Raw genomic sequence first — 13999 nt, 5'->3', positions numbered from 1 at the left:
TGAATGGCGGTGCTGTCTCAAACGGCCGAATGGCCTACTCCTGCACCTATATTTCTATGTTTCTACAGTATGTGTACACATATGTGTGTGTGTGTGTGTGTGTGGATAGTGTATGGGTGATCATGGGTCGGCACAGATTTGATAGGCCGAAGGGTCTGTTTCCAGACTGCATCTCCAAAAACCAAAACTAAAGAGCTGTCCTTTCAGCTATTGGTAGGAAAAAGATCTTTAAGTTATTTTGCCGAACACTATTTTTTATTTATTTGTAGTAATTTAATTGAAAGCAGTTTTAAAAATGTTTGTATATTTTGATGGCTTTTTAAAAATCTATTTAAATAGTTTTTGATTGTCAGAGACATTTCAAAATAACCCAAAACCCTATGATAGCAAGTTGTCAAAAGGCATTCAAGGTGGTCTGGGTTGGGTATACTAACCCCCCAGTCATCTCTCAGGCAACCTGAATGGGAATTCAAAGGGGTTGGACAGGCTAGATGCAGGAAGATTGTTCCCGATGTTGGGGAAGTCCAGAACAAGGAATCACAGTTTAAGGATAAGGGGGAAATCTTTTAGGACCGAGATGAGGAAAATATTTTTCACACAGAGAGTGGTGAATCTGTGGAATTCTCTGCCACAGAAGGTAGTTGAGGCCAGTTCATTGGCTATATTTAAGAAGGAGTTAGATGTGGCCCTTGTGGCTAAAGGGATCAGGGGTTATGGAGAGAAGGCTCCATAGAAACGGGAATAGTGCCGGAGGATTGGCGTACTGCGCATGTTGTTCCATTGTTTAAAAAGGGGTCTAAGAGTAAACCTAGCAATTATAGACCTGTTAGTTTGACGTCAGTGGTGGGCAAATTAATGGAAAGAATACTTAGAGATAATATATATAAGCATCTGGATAAACAGGGTCTGATTAGGAACAGTCAACATGGATTTGTGCCTGGAAGGTCATGTTTAACTAATCTTCTTGAATTTTTTGAAGATGTTACTCGGGAAATTGATGAGGGTAAAGCAGTGGATGTTGTGTATCTGGACTTCAGTAAGGCCTTTGACAAGGTTCCTCATGGAAGGTTGGTTAAGAAGGTTCAATGGTTGGGTATTAATGGTGGAGTAGCAAGATGGATTCAACAGTGGCTGAATGGGAGATGCCAGAGAGTAATGGTGGATGGTTGTTTGTCAGGTTGGAGGCCAGTGACGAGTGGGGTGCCACAGGGATCTGTGTTGGGTCCACTGTTGTTTGTCATGTACATCAATGATCTGGACGATGGTGTGGTAAATTGGATTAGTAAGTATGCAGATGATACTAAGATGGGTGGGGTTGCGGGTAATGAAGTAGAGTTTCAAAGTCTACAGAGAGATTTATGCCAGTTGGAAGAGTGGGCTGAAAGATGGCAGATGGAGTTTAATGCTGATAAGTGTGAGGTGCTACATCTTGGCAGGACAAATCAAAATAGGACGTACATGGTAAATGGTAGGGAATTGAAGAATGTAGGTGAACAGAGGGATCTGGGAATAACTGTGCACAGTTCCCTGAAAGTGGAATCTCATGTAGATAGGGTGGTAAAGAAAGCTTTTGGTGTGCTGGCCTTTATAAATCAGAGCATTGAGTATAGAAGTTGGGATGTAATGTTAAAATTGTACAAGGCATTGGTGAGGCCAATTCTGGAGTATGGTGTACAATTTTGGTCGCCTAATTATAGGAAGGATGTCAACAAAATAGAGAGAGTACAGCGGAGATTTACTAGAATGTTGCCTGGGTTTCAGCAACTAAGTTACAGAGAAAGGTTGAACAAGTTAGGGCTTTATTCTTTGGAGCGCAGAAGGTTAAGGGGGGACTTGATAGAGGTTTTTAAAATGATGAGAGGGATAGACAGAGTTGGCGTGGAAAAGCTTTTCCCACTGAGAGTAGGGAAGTTTCAAACAAGGGGACATGACTTGAGAATTAAGGGACTGAAGTTTAGGGGTAACATGAGGGGGAACTTCTTTACTCAGAGTGGTAGCTGTGTGGAATGAGCTTCCAGTGAAGGTGGTGGAGGCAGGTTCGTTTTTATCATTTAAAAATAAATTGGATAGTTATATGGATGGGAAAGGAATGGAGGGTTATGGCCTGAGCGCAGGTATATGGGACTAGGGGAGATTATGTGTTCGGCACGGACTAGAAGGGTCGAGATGGCCTGTTTCCGTGCTGTAATTGTTATATGGTTATATGGTTATAAGGCAGGTACAGGATACTGAGTTGGATGATCAGCCATGATCATATTGAATGGCGGTGCAGGCTCGAAGGGCCGAATAGCCTACTCCTGCACCTATTTTCTATGTTTCTATGTCTCTATGCTATGAAAATATGCATTCATTTCATTTTAGTTTAGTTTAGAGAAGCAGTGTGGAAACAGGCCCTTCGGCCCACCATGTCCATGCCGACCATCGATCACCCCTTACACCAGCACTATCCTACACACTCGAAGGACAATTTACAATTTACAGAAGTCAATCATTCTACAAACCTGAACATCTTTGGAGTGTGGGAGGAATCCGGAGAAAACCCATCCAGTCACAGAGAAAAAGTACAAAGCCCGTACAGACAGCACCCATGGTTAGGATCGAACTCGGGTCTCTGGCGCTATAAGGCAGCAACTCTACTGCTGTGCCATCGTGCCACCCTGATGGCCCAGTCACCTCTCAGTGTCTGGTCATTCTCAAGGCTCCCTCCACATCACATTGCCCCTCTTGGTTGCATTTCCTTTGACCATCCACACCCTGAAGGGCAAGTACAGACAATGGGAACAACAGCCAGCAAGGTGAGTTCAGCTCCACCCAGCCAAATATCATCAACAATCACAATCACAATAATACTTTATTAGCCAAGTATATTTTGCAACATATGAGGAATTTCATTTGCCAAGTCAGTCATACAAATAAAAAACAACGCAACACACAAAACACATTTTAACATAAACATCCACCACAGTGACCCCTCCACATTCCTCACTGTGATGGAAGGCGAAAAAAAGTTCAATTTCTTCACTTTGTTCTCCCGCGGTCGGGGGCCTCGAGCCTTCTGTTGACGGGATGATCTTGACTACGTAGCCAGCGGCGTTTGGGCCATCCGCGTCGAGGCGATCAGCTCCTACATCGGGGGGGTGTCAGCTCCCTCGCGCCGGATTATAGAGCCCCGTGTCGGGGCTAGTCAAATCCTTCTGCGACATTGGAGCTCCCAACATCCACGGCCTCTCCCGAGACTGCGAGCACCCGATGTAAAGTCCACAGGCCGCGGTTGGAGCGATCCCAGGCAAGAGATCGACTCCGATGTTAAGTCCACGCCTCCGCATTGGGACCCAAGGTCAGTCCGAGGAGGCCTCCAGCTCCATCACTGGTTGGCTGCAGAGCGACCGGAGTATGCGATCAAAAATTAATCGCATCTCCGACAAGGTAAGAAACTGAATAAAAAAGTTTCCCCCTCCCCCCACATAAAGCAATTCTGAGAACATTTACACAGACTTTTAACACACACTAAAAAATGTTAAAAAGATGGAAAAAAACAAACAGACTGTTGGCGGGGCTGCCAATCGTGCAGCGCCCCTGATTCCAAATTCCACGATGGCGTTGTACGGCAGCAACTCTACCCCAGCGCCACCGTGCCACCCTCTCATTGCACTTTATGCGTCCTGAAGCCTGCATATAGGATACTACAGTAGGATACTTATCATAGGATGCTTAACTGCAACATGTGTGGAAGTGCATTAATGCTATCAGGAACATTGCAGTGACACAGCTTGTAGAACTGTTACCTGAAACCATCAGAGGCATGGGTTCGAACCCAACCTCGGATGTTGTCTCTTCGCACGTACCCCCTTGTACATTGGACTTTATCCATGGAGCTGATGTACTGCAATGCTGAGAACTATATTCTGCACTATGTACCTTCTGCTTTGCCCTGTCTATTGTAGTTTAGTTTAGTTTAGAGATGCAGCACGGAAACAGGCCCTTCGGCCCACTGACTCCGCACTGACCAGCGATCCCTGCACATCTTATTGTTCTCGCGTATGGCGTGCACAGCCTAAAGATGTCGGACAACTTGTTCTATTTGATCTTATTTGATTGTACAGGTCAGGTTTATTGCACTCGCCGAAACAGGGCGGACCATGTGAAGGTTGCAATCTCCCCCCCCCTCCCCGCCTCCCCGCACATCAACGCTATCCTACACACACTAGGGACAATTTTACATTTATAACCAAGCCAATTAACCTACAAACCTGTGTGTCTTTGGAGTGTGGGAGGAAACTGAAGATCTCAGAGAAAACCCACGCAGGTCAAGGAGAGAACGTACAAACTCCGTACAGACAGCACCCGGAGTCAGGATGGAACCCGGGTCTCCTGCGCCGTAAGGCAGCAGCTCTACCGCTGCCCTAGCCTGAACTTGGGTTTGACTTGATTGTATTCATGTTTGACATGCCCGATCTGTTTGGATAAGATTCAGATTCAGATTCAGATTCAGATAACATGCAAAACATGGGCTCTCGCTGAAACTCCGGTAGACGTGACGATAATAAGCCTAAACAAAGATGATCTTCTAACCTTTGCCTCAGCGGAGCTCTTGTACCGGCCAGTGGTTACACACACATTTCGACTTTTACTTGATGACGTCTTCCCCGAGCTTTCCGAGCGGGTGGGAAGAATCCCCCTGGTGATCGCCCAGCCTGTCGAAATGAGACCGTGTACTGTTTTCACAAATCATTTCAAAGAGCTCTGACAACATGTGGCAAAGTCAGTCGGCCGGTGTGTTCCTTTTATCCGCACTAAACCATATGTGGTGTTACAAATGAATGTTGCAACGGTTCCAGCTTGGGTTCCCACCCCCCCCCCCCCCCCAACTTCCCCCCACCCCCCTCACCCCCTCTCTCCTTCTCCCCGCAACCTCATGACAGTCAATTCACTTTCATCATTCCAAATCAAATTCGCTTTTGAACTTTTTTTTGTTTCTTTGTGCTTTATGTTGGACATGTGGAGCGTGTGTGAGAGATGGAGGGAGATGGAGGGAGAGACAGCAGGCCACCTGGTCTACAGAGCATGAGCATTAACTACCCATGAGTTGGGCGTAACGCAAGCAAAGCACTTGGAGCTCGCAGTCTGTCCCCATTTAACCTGAAGCGGCCAGATCCCAAACTGACAGATTCTCCGCAGGAACATCCTTGCCTGTGAAGCACTTGCTGGGCCACGTTTTACGAGGAGAAATTGGTACGATTCTCAATTCAGTTCAATTTCACTTTCAGTTTAGTTTATGCACCGAGGTACAGTGAAAAGCCTTTGTTGCGTGCTAACCAGGCAGTGGAAAGACAAAGACTTCTTCAGTCTGAAGAAGGGTTTCGGCCCAAAACGTTGCCTATTTCCTTCGCTCCATAGATGCTGCTGCACCCGCTGAGTTTCTCCAGCATTTTTGTCTACCTTCGATTTTCCAGCATCCGCAGCTCCTCCTTAAACACAGTGGAAAGACAATCCATGATTACAATCGAGCCATCCGCAGTATACAGATACATGATAAGGGAATAACGTTTTGTGCAAGGTAAAGCCAGTAAGGTCCGATCAAAGATAGTTTGAGGGTCCCTGATGAGGTAGATAGTAGTTCAGGACTGCTCTCTGGTTAGGGTAGGATGGTTCAGTTATCCGATAACAGCTGGGAAGAAACTGTCCCTGAATCTGGAGGTGTGATTCGATGACTCTAGTAGAGTCTGTGTGGATTCACATGTTATCCTTGTTTCGTTTAGCTTACTGTAGTTGTGAGATACAGAGTGGAAACAGGCCCTTCAGTCCACTGAGTCCACGCCGATCATCCATCACCTGTACATAGTATCACTCCTAGACTTTAGACTTTTAGAGACACAGCACGGAAACAGGCCCTTCGGCCCACCGGTTCGGGAACGACCAGCGATCGCCCCGTACACTAGCGCTGTCCTACGCACTAGGGACAATTTACAATTTTACTGAAGCCAATTTACTTACAAACCTGGATGTATTTGGAGTGTGGGAGGAAACCGGAGCACCCGGAGAAAACCCACCCAGTCACAGGGAGAACGTACAAACTCCACCCAGACAGCACCCATTGTCAGGATCGAACCCGGCTCACTGGCGCTGTGAGGCAGCAACTCTACCACTGCGGGCTCCGTGACTACGGGTTTCCGCCATGGTTGGTAGGTTATCTGGTTACTGGATATCACCCCACGCCCGTACGGCCAAAGTGCCTGCTTCCACACTGTATCTCTAACGTCTAAAGCCTAAAGAAACCAAAGCACTCAGAGGAAACCCACACAGTCACAGAGAGATCATGTAAATTCCACAGAGGTAGTACTTGGAGATCAGGATCGAAGTCATAGCCCCTGGAACTGTGAGGTGGCACCAATGCTGCCTCGGTCTCTTTGTTGAATTCACTTCAAAGTGCATCATTTCATACTATTTACAGCCTTTAGATTAGTGCTTCTGGCAATCAGAGGACATATCCCCTGCAATCTGGAAAGTACCTGACACATGTTAGCGAACAGGATGCTACACTCGAACAGCAAGGAAGCATATTAGTAATTGGACCACCTGCTAACTATGCCGAATGCATTAATTTTTGAACAGTCCCCGCATGAATTCTTCCAGAAGGCAAACAAGAAATAAGCAAACCAGTAAAAGTTCTTCAATGATATTTTATGGTTTCGTCAGCCTCGTAAATAAGCCTTGCAGCATCTCCAGAGAAAAAGGATGGATGGCATTTCGGGTCGGGGCCCAAAACGTCAACTATCCTTTTTTCTACAGAGATGTCAGCTGACACGCTGAGTTACTCAATCACTTTGTGTCTATCTTCAGTATATACCAAAGATCCTTTCGCAGAGCAAGATCTTATAGATCTTATAGAAACATATACAATTATAAAAGGACTGGACAAGCTAGATGCAGGAAAAATGTTCCCAATGTTGGGCAAGTCCACAACCAGGGGCCACAGTCTTGGAATAAGGGGGAGGTCATTTAAGACTGAGGTGAGAAAAAACGTTTTCACCCAGAGAGTTGTGAATTTGTGGAATTCCCTGCCACAGAGGGCAGTGGAGGCCAAATCACTGGATGGATTTAAGAGAGAGTTAGATAGAGCTCTAGGGGCTAGTGGAGTCAAGGGTTATGGGGAGAAGGCAGGCACGGGTTATTGATTGGGGACGATCAGCCATGATCACAATGAATGGCGGTGCTGGCTCGAAGGGCCGAATGGCCTCCTCCTGCACCTATTTTCTATGTTTCTATGTAAGATAGGCCACTCCTGCAAAATGCAATGGGCTGATGTGTAGTACGCAACGGAGCAGAACGTGGGCATTTTTTTCGTCCATTTCAGTAACCGGAACCTACCCGACCCAACCCGACGCACAGTGTAATCAACGTTGCGGGGGAACAGTTTGTGTGTGTGTGTGATATTGGGTTAGATTCATAATTCTGTTAGTTCATAATTCTGTTAATTCTTGTTAAAGAATAAAATGCTATAGGATCTTTGGTATATACCAGCATCTTCAGTTGCGTCCAGCACAAAAAATAGTCCTTGAGGATTTCCCTCAGTTTGAAAGCAAAATGCTGCAGATGTAGGTAAACTGAAACTGAGGACAGGTTGGAATACTCATCAGCCCTGTCTGTCTATGTGGGGACAGAAACAGAGTTAATGTTCCAGCTTGATGACCCTGCTGACGTCTAAGCGTTACCCTCAAGAAAGGGGAGCAGGAGAAGGCCATTCAGCCCCTCGGGCCTGCCTCCCTATCAATGAATCATCCTGTAGGAAGGAACTACAGATGCTGGTTTACACCAAAGATTGGGTAAAAATTGTAAACTTTCCCTGGTGTGTGGAATAACGCTGGTGATCGCTGGTCGGCGCAAACCCGTTGGGCCGAAGGGACGGTTTCAGCGTGTTATCTCCAAGGTCCAAGGTCGAAGGTAAAGGGAGGGGGAAAGAAGACAAAATAAAGAGAAAGAAGGGAAGAAAGAGGGGACAGAGAGAAAGTGAAAGGAAGGAAAGGAAGGTAGGAAGGAAGGAAGGAAGAAATGAAACATCATCATCCCCACATCTGCTTCAAGGAATACTTATTGAGCAGTCAGTCAAACAATAGCCTTCTACGCCAGAGCATCTTAAACCCATTCACTGCTAAGTTGAAGCTTCCAACGTATAAGCTATTTTCAGGCAAAAAAATAACGAGGAGATTTGTGATTGATGTAGGAAAAATTACTAATTTCCTTTCAATTCATAAAGAAATCAAGCAACAGGAGGCGAAGGTAACTGGTTTGTGCAATTCTCCTGCTCCCTCAGGGGCAAATAAAGTCCTTTCCAAAAAGGATCATAATCTTCCATATTTTTCACATTCCAGGAAAAATAAGTACGTCCTGTTATCTAACCTTACCGCTGGCCTACATATTTTACAGTTTTGCTTTCTAATCCTGCTGTCACAATGAATTTTAAATTATTTTACCACGTCCAAATCTTTTCGTAGTTTTGCAATCCTCTATCATACTGCCCTCCGAGCTTACTTTGTGACATAGTGTGTAACCTAACATCGCTCAGCCTGTTTTCTCCCTAAGTAAAAAAAAAATCTTAAGTCGATTCATCTGCGTTGCTTTCTTCAGCCTTTGTTCCAGACTCCCAGATATTCAGCTGAGGATATAGGATCAAAAAAAGGCACAACGTACCAAGTTGAGACAAACCTTACCTCCAGCTTTTGCTTCCAGTTCAGTTTAGACAATAGACAATAGACATAGAAACAAAGAAAATAGGTGCAGGAGTAGGCCATTCGGCCCTTCGAGCCTGCACCGCCATTCAAAATGATCATGGCTGATCATCCAACTCAGTATCCTATACCTGCCTTCTCTCCATACCCCCTGATACCATTAGCCACAAGGGCCACATCTAACTCCCTATTAAATATAGCCAATGAACTGGCCTCAACTACCTTCTGTGGCAGAGAATTCCAGAGATTCACCACTCTCTGTGTGAAAAAAGCTTTTCTCATCTCGGTCCTAAAGGATTTCCCCATTATCCTTAAACTGTGACCCCTTGTCCTGGACTTCCCCAACATCGGGAACAATCTTCCTGCATCTAGCCTGTCCAACCCCTTAAGAATTTTGTAAGTTTCTATAAGAACCTATAAGATATAGACAATAGACACTAGGTGCAGGAGTAGGCCATTCGGCCCTTCCAGCCAGCACCGCCATTCAATGTGATCATGGCTGATCATCCCCAATCAGTACCCCGTTCCTGCCTTCTCCCCATATTCCCTGACTCCGCTATCTTTAAGAGCCCTATCTAGCTCTCTCTTGAAAGCATCCAGAGAACCTGCCTCCACCGCCCTCTAAGGCAGAGAATTCCACAGTTTAGTTTCGAGATACAGTGCGGAAGCAGGCCCTTCGGCCCACCGAGTCCGCGCCGACCGTCGATCACCCCGTGCACTACCGCTACCCTACACACTAGGGACAATTTATAATTTACAGAAGCCAATTCGCCTACAAACCTGTGGGAGTGGGAGGAAACCGGAGCACCTGGAGAAAACCCACGCAGGTCACGGGGAGAACGTACAAGCTCCGTACAGACAGCACCCCCAGCCAAGATCGAACTCGGGTCTCTGGCGCTGTTGTGCACTGTAAGGCAGCAGCTCTACCGCCATGCCACCGTGTCACCCTGGTGTTAATTAACACTGAGAAGGGCACTGTTTATTTCTTTGCGATGGCCTAACATTGATTATTAATCTGTAGCTCAGAACCAAGCTCCCTCTCGCTTCCGTCCTAAAGCTGGGTTTAAGTCCCACTACAGAGACCGGAGTACAAGTCTTGGCCGAATGAGGAAATGTAGCACTGTTGTTAGGTGCTGCCTTTCAGATGGAAATTTAAAGTAATTGTTATTCTCAAGTTCATGTGCAACATTTCCTGGTACCAGAAACTAATAGCCTTTGGAAGAAGAACATTAAAGAGATTCAGAGAAATTCCACTTTTAGGCAAGGGAACATTTATTTTTTCCCTGGTTTTTTTAAGAGATACAGAGTGGAAACAGGCCCTTTGGCCCATCGAGTCTGTGCCGACCAGCGACCATACCAGATACTGGCACTATCCTACACACTGGGGACAAAATTCTTACAATTTGCAGAAGCCAATTAACCTACAAATCCTGTGGGAGTGTGAGGGAACCAGAGCACCCGGAGAAAACCCACGCAGGTCACAGGGAGAACGTATAAATTTCGCACCGACAGCAGCAGTAATCGGGATTGAACCCGGGTCACTGGCGCTGTAAGGCAGGAACACTACCGCTGCGCCACCGTGCCGCCCTGGTGTTAGTTGTTCTGCACTATTTGCCCCAAACTATTAAACAAACCCTTTGATCCTCTTGAGTGCCATGACGTTTATCTCCTGCCTTTTCCTTTTCATGTGCCAAATCATATCCTCGTAGTTGGGCAGGATGGATGCAGGGATCATTCCTTTCCCGAAGTAGCTGCCTAGAACCATCAGTCGCTGTTCATAAGTCAACCATTCACGATTGAGATGAAGAGACATTTCTTCACCCAGTCGGTAGTAAATGTTTGAACTTCTTATCCAAGAAGGCCATGGACACCCGATCTAATTATATCCTAGACATAACCAAGAGACATTATACATGTCACTAATTATATCCTAGACATATCGATAGATATTTGGACATTGAAGCATTGGGAGTTCATGCAGGGAAAGGCAGTGAGATACAAGATCAGCAGGTGTCAGAGAATTAATGATCTTTTTCTACATTTATGTCATCCAATGTACCTGTGTATCCTTAACTTGATTAGTACAGGTGTCAGGGTTATGGGTAAGGAGGGAGAGATTATTCTGCCATGATTGAATTGCAGGGTAGACTTGAAGGGCCGAATGGCCTAATTCTGCTCCTATCACTTATGATGATATATAGATGCATGAATGCATGGACAATAGGTGCAGGAGTAGGCCAGTCGGCCCTTCGAGGCAGCACCGCCATTCAATGTGATCATGGCTGATCATCCACAATCTGTACCCCGTTCCTGCTTTCTCCCCATACTCCTTGATTCCGCCAGCCCTAAGAACTCTATTTAATTCTCTTTTGAATGCATCCAGTGAATTGGCCTCCACCACTAAGGTAGAGAATTCCACAAATTCACAACTCTCTGTGTGAAAAAGTTTTTCCTCATCTCAGTCGCAAATTGCCTACCTCTTATTCTTAAACTGTGGCCCCTGGTTCTGGACTCCCCCAAAATTGGGAACATGTTTCCTGCATCTAGCGTGTCCAATCCCTTAATAGTTTTATATGTTTCTATAAGATCTCCTCTCATCCTTCTAGATTCCAATGAATACAAGCCCAGTCGCTCCATACTTTCATCGTATTATAGTCCCGCCATCCCGGGAATTAACCTCGTGAACCTACGCTGCACTCCCTCAATAGCAAGAATTTGTCCTTCCTCAAATTAGGAGACCAAAACTGCACACAATACTCCAGGTATGGTCTCATCAGGGCCCTGTACAACTGCAGAAGGACCTTTTTGCTCCTATACTCAACTCCTCCCTTTATGAAGGCCAACATGCCATTAGCTTTCTTCACTGCCTGTTGTACCTGTATGCTTACTTTCAGTGACTGATGTACGAGGACACCCAGGTCTCGTTGTACTTCCCCTTTACCTTCCTGACACCATTCAGATAATAATCTGCCTTCCCGTTCTTGCCTCCAAAGTGGACAACCACACTTTTATCAGAATCAGATTTTATTTGCCAAGTATGTTTGCAACATATTTATCCCATTATACTGCATCTGCCCACTCACCCAACCTGTCCAAGTTAGTCTGCATCCTGATAGCAACTCCGTCACAGTTCACACTGCCACCCAGCTTTGTGTCATCTGCAAATTTGCTAATGTTACTTTTAATTCCTTCATCTAAATCATTGATGTATATTGTAAATAGCTGCGGTCCCAGCACCATACCTTACGGTACCCCACTAGTCACTGCCTGCCATTCTGAAAGGGACCCGTTAATCCCTACTCTTTGTTTCCTGTCTGCCAACCACTTCTCTATCCATGTCAGCACTCTACCCCCAATACCATGTGCCCGAATTTTGCCCACTAATCTCCTATGTGGGACCTTACCAAAGGCTTTCTGAAAGTCCAGTTACACTACATCCACTGGCTCTCCCTTGTCCATTTTCCTAGTTACATCCTCAAAAAATGCCAGAAGATTTGTCAAGCATGATTTCCCCTTCGTAAATCCATGCTGACTCGGACCGATCCTGTTACTTCTATCCAAATGTGCCGCTATTATATCTTTGATAATCGACTCCAGCACCTTCCCCACCACCGATGTCAGGCTAACTGGTCTATAATTCCCTGCTTTCTCTCTCCCTCCTTTCTTGAAAAGTGGGATAACATTAGCTACCCTCCAATCCACAGGAACTGATCCTGAGTCTATGAAATTATTAATTTATGAACTACAAACGACAACGGTCAAATTTAGAGGTTTGACTCTCTTAAAGAGAATAGGAACAGAAGGCACAGCCACAGACTTAAAGCAGAAAACTTTAGAATGGTGAAGCGAAGGAATTTCTTCAGTAATTGCCTCGGCAAGGCCAGCATCATAATTAAGGGCCAGTCACACACTGGCCACTTCCTCTTCTCCCCTCTCCCATCAGGCAAAAGGTATAGAAGTGTGAAAAAGCATACTACCAGATTCAGGGACAGTTTCTTCCCAGGCAACTGAATCATCCTACCACAGCCAGAGAGCAGTCCTGAACTACTTATCTACCTCAATGGGACTATCCTTGATCTGACTTTGCTGGCTTTACCTTACACTAAACGGAATTCCCTTATCAATGTATCGATACACTGTGAACGGATCGATTGCAATCGTGTATTGTCTTTCCGCTGACTGGTTAGCGCGCAACAAAAGCTTTTCACTGTACCTCGGTGCAGGTGACAGTAACCTAAACCGAAACTGGAACTGATGTAAACGGGAATGTCAGATCTAAGGGAGAAAACATCACTTGCACACCTCCGACAAGGCGTGTCCGGCTGTCTTAAATTATTTTCCTCAAATATCCTCCTACTTCAAACCTTTAATAAAAGCATTACTACACGCCAGCAATAACCTGATGCAAGATGAAACTCAGCATTGCCACCTCACTTAATACCGTATGGTACCTTTGAAGCTGATCATTGAGTAGTAACAAGAAACACATGTAAACTTTCAAGGCCTTGGGGGAGAGTTTTTTTTTAACACAAGTTTTCAGGCAGGGAAAGCCACAGTCTTATTCTACGCGTTATAAAAGATTGAATTACCCTTTCCAGGCTGAATCCCTGGGAACAGTTGATCGGGTTCTTGCTTCTGATTACCTGTTGATGTAATCGGGCCTTCTGACAGGTGAAGTGACATGTTGGGCTGAGACAGAGACTTAGTCATGTGTCGGTAAGGACACATTCTTAGGCATAACAACAGCGGCAAAAAAAATGAACGTATTTCTCATTGTTTTCCCTCTCTCCCCATCCCTCCCCCATCCTAGGTGGACAAAAATTCTGGAGAAACTCAACGGGTGCAGCAGCATCTATGGAGCGAAGGAATAGGTGACGTTTCGGGCCGAAACCCGAAGGGTTGTAGATATTTTGTAGATATATATATATATTGTGTGTACATTTTATATTTATAGATTTTGTGTGTGTGCGTGTATATATATATATATACATCAGTATATACTGGACTTTTTAGTTTTTTATCATGGTGTTTACAGTGCACTGTTTACATGTCTGCAATGCTGCTGCAGGTAAGAATTTCATTGTTCTGTTCCCACCAGGCAGCTTATCTTGGAGTTCTCCATCCCAGAGAGCTGGGGGATGTATAGTTATTGAGTCTGTTCATGGCCAGCATAATAGATTTTTAGGCATCAGGTGGTCCAGAGATCATAAGAACTTAAGCAATAGGAACAGCACTAGGCCGCTCAGCCCTTCACGCATGCCCCACCATTCACG

Source organism: Amblyraja radiata, chromosome 6 (genome assembly GCF_010909765.2).
Source record: "Amblyraja radiata isolate CabotCenter1 chromosome 6, sAmbRad1.1.pri, whole genome shotgun sequence".
In the NCBI taxonomy this organism is placed as follows: domain Eukaryota; kingdom Metazoa; phylum Chordata; class Chondrichthyes; order Rajiformes; family Rajidae; genus Amblyraja; species Amblyraja radiata.
The sequence above is the reverse complement of the archived record's forward strand: the minus strand, read 5'-3'. Positions refer to the sequence as shown.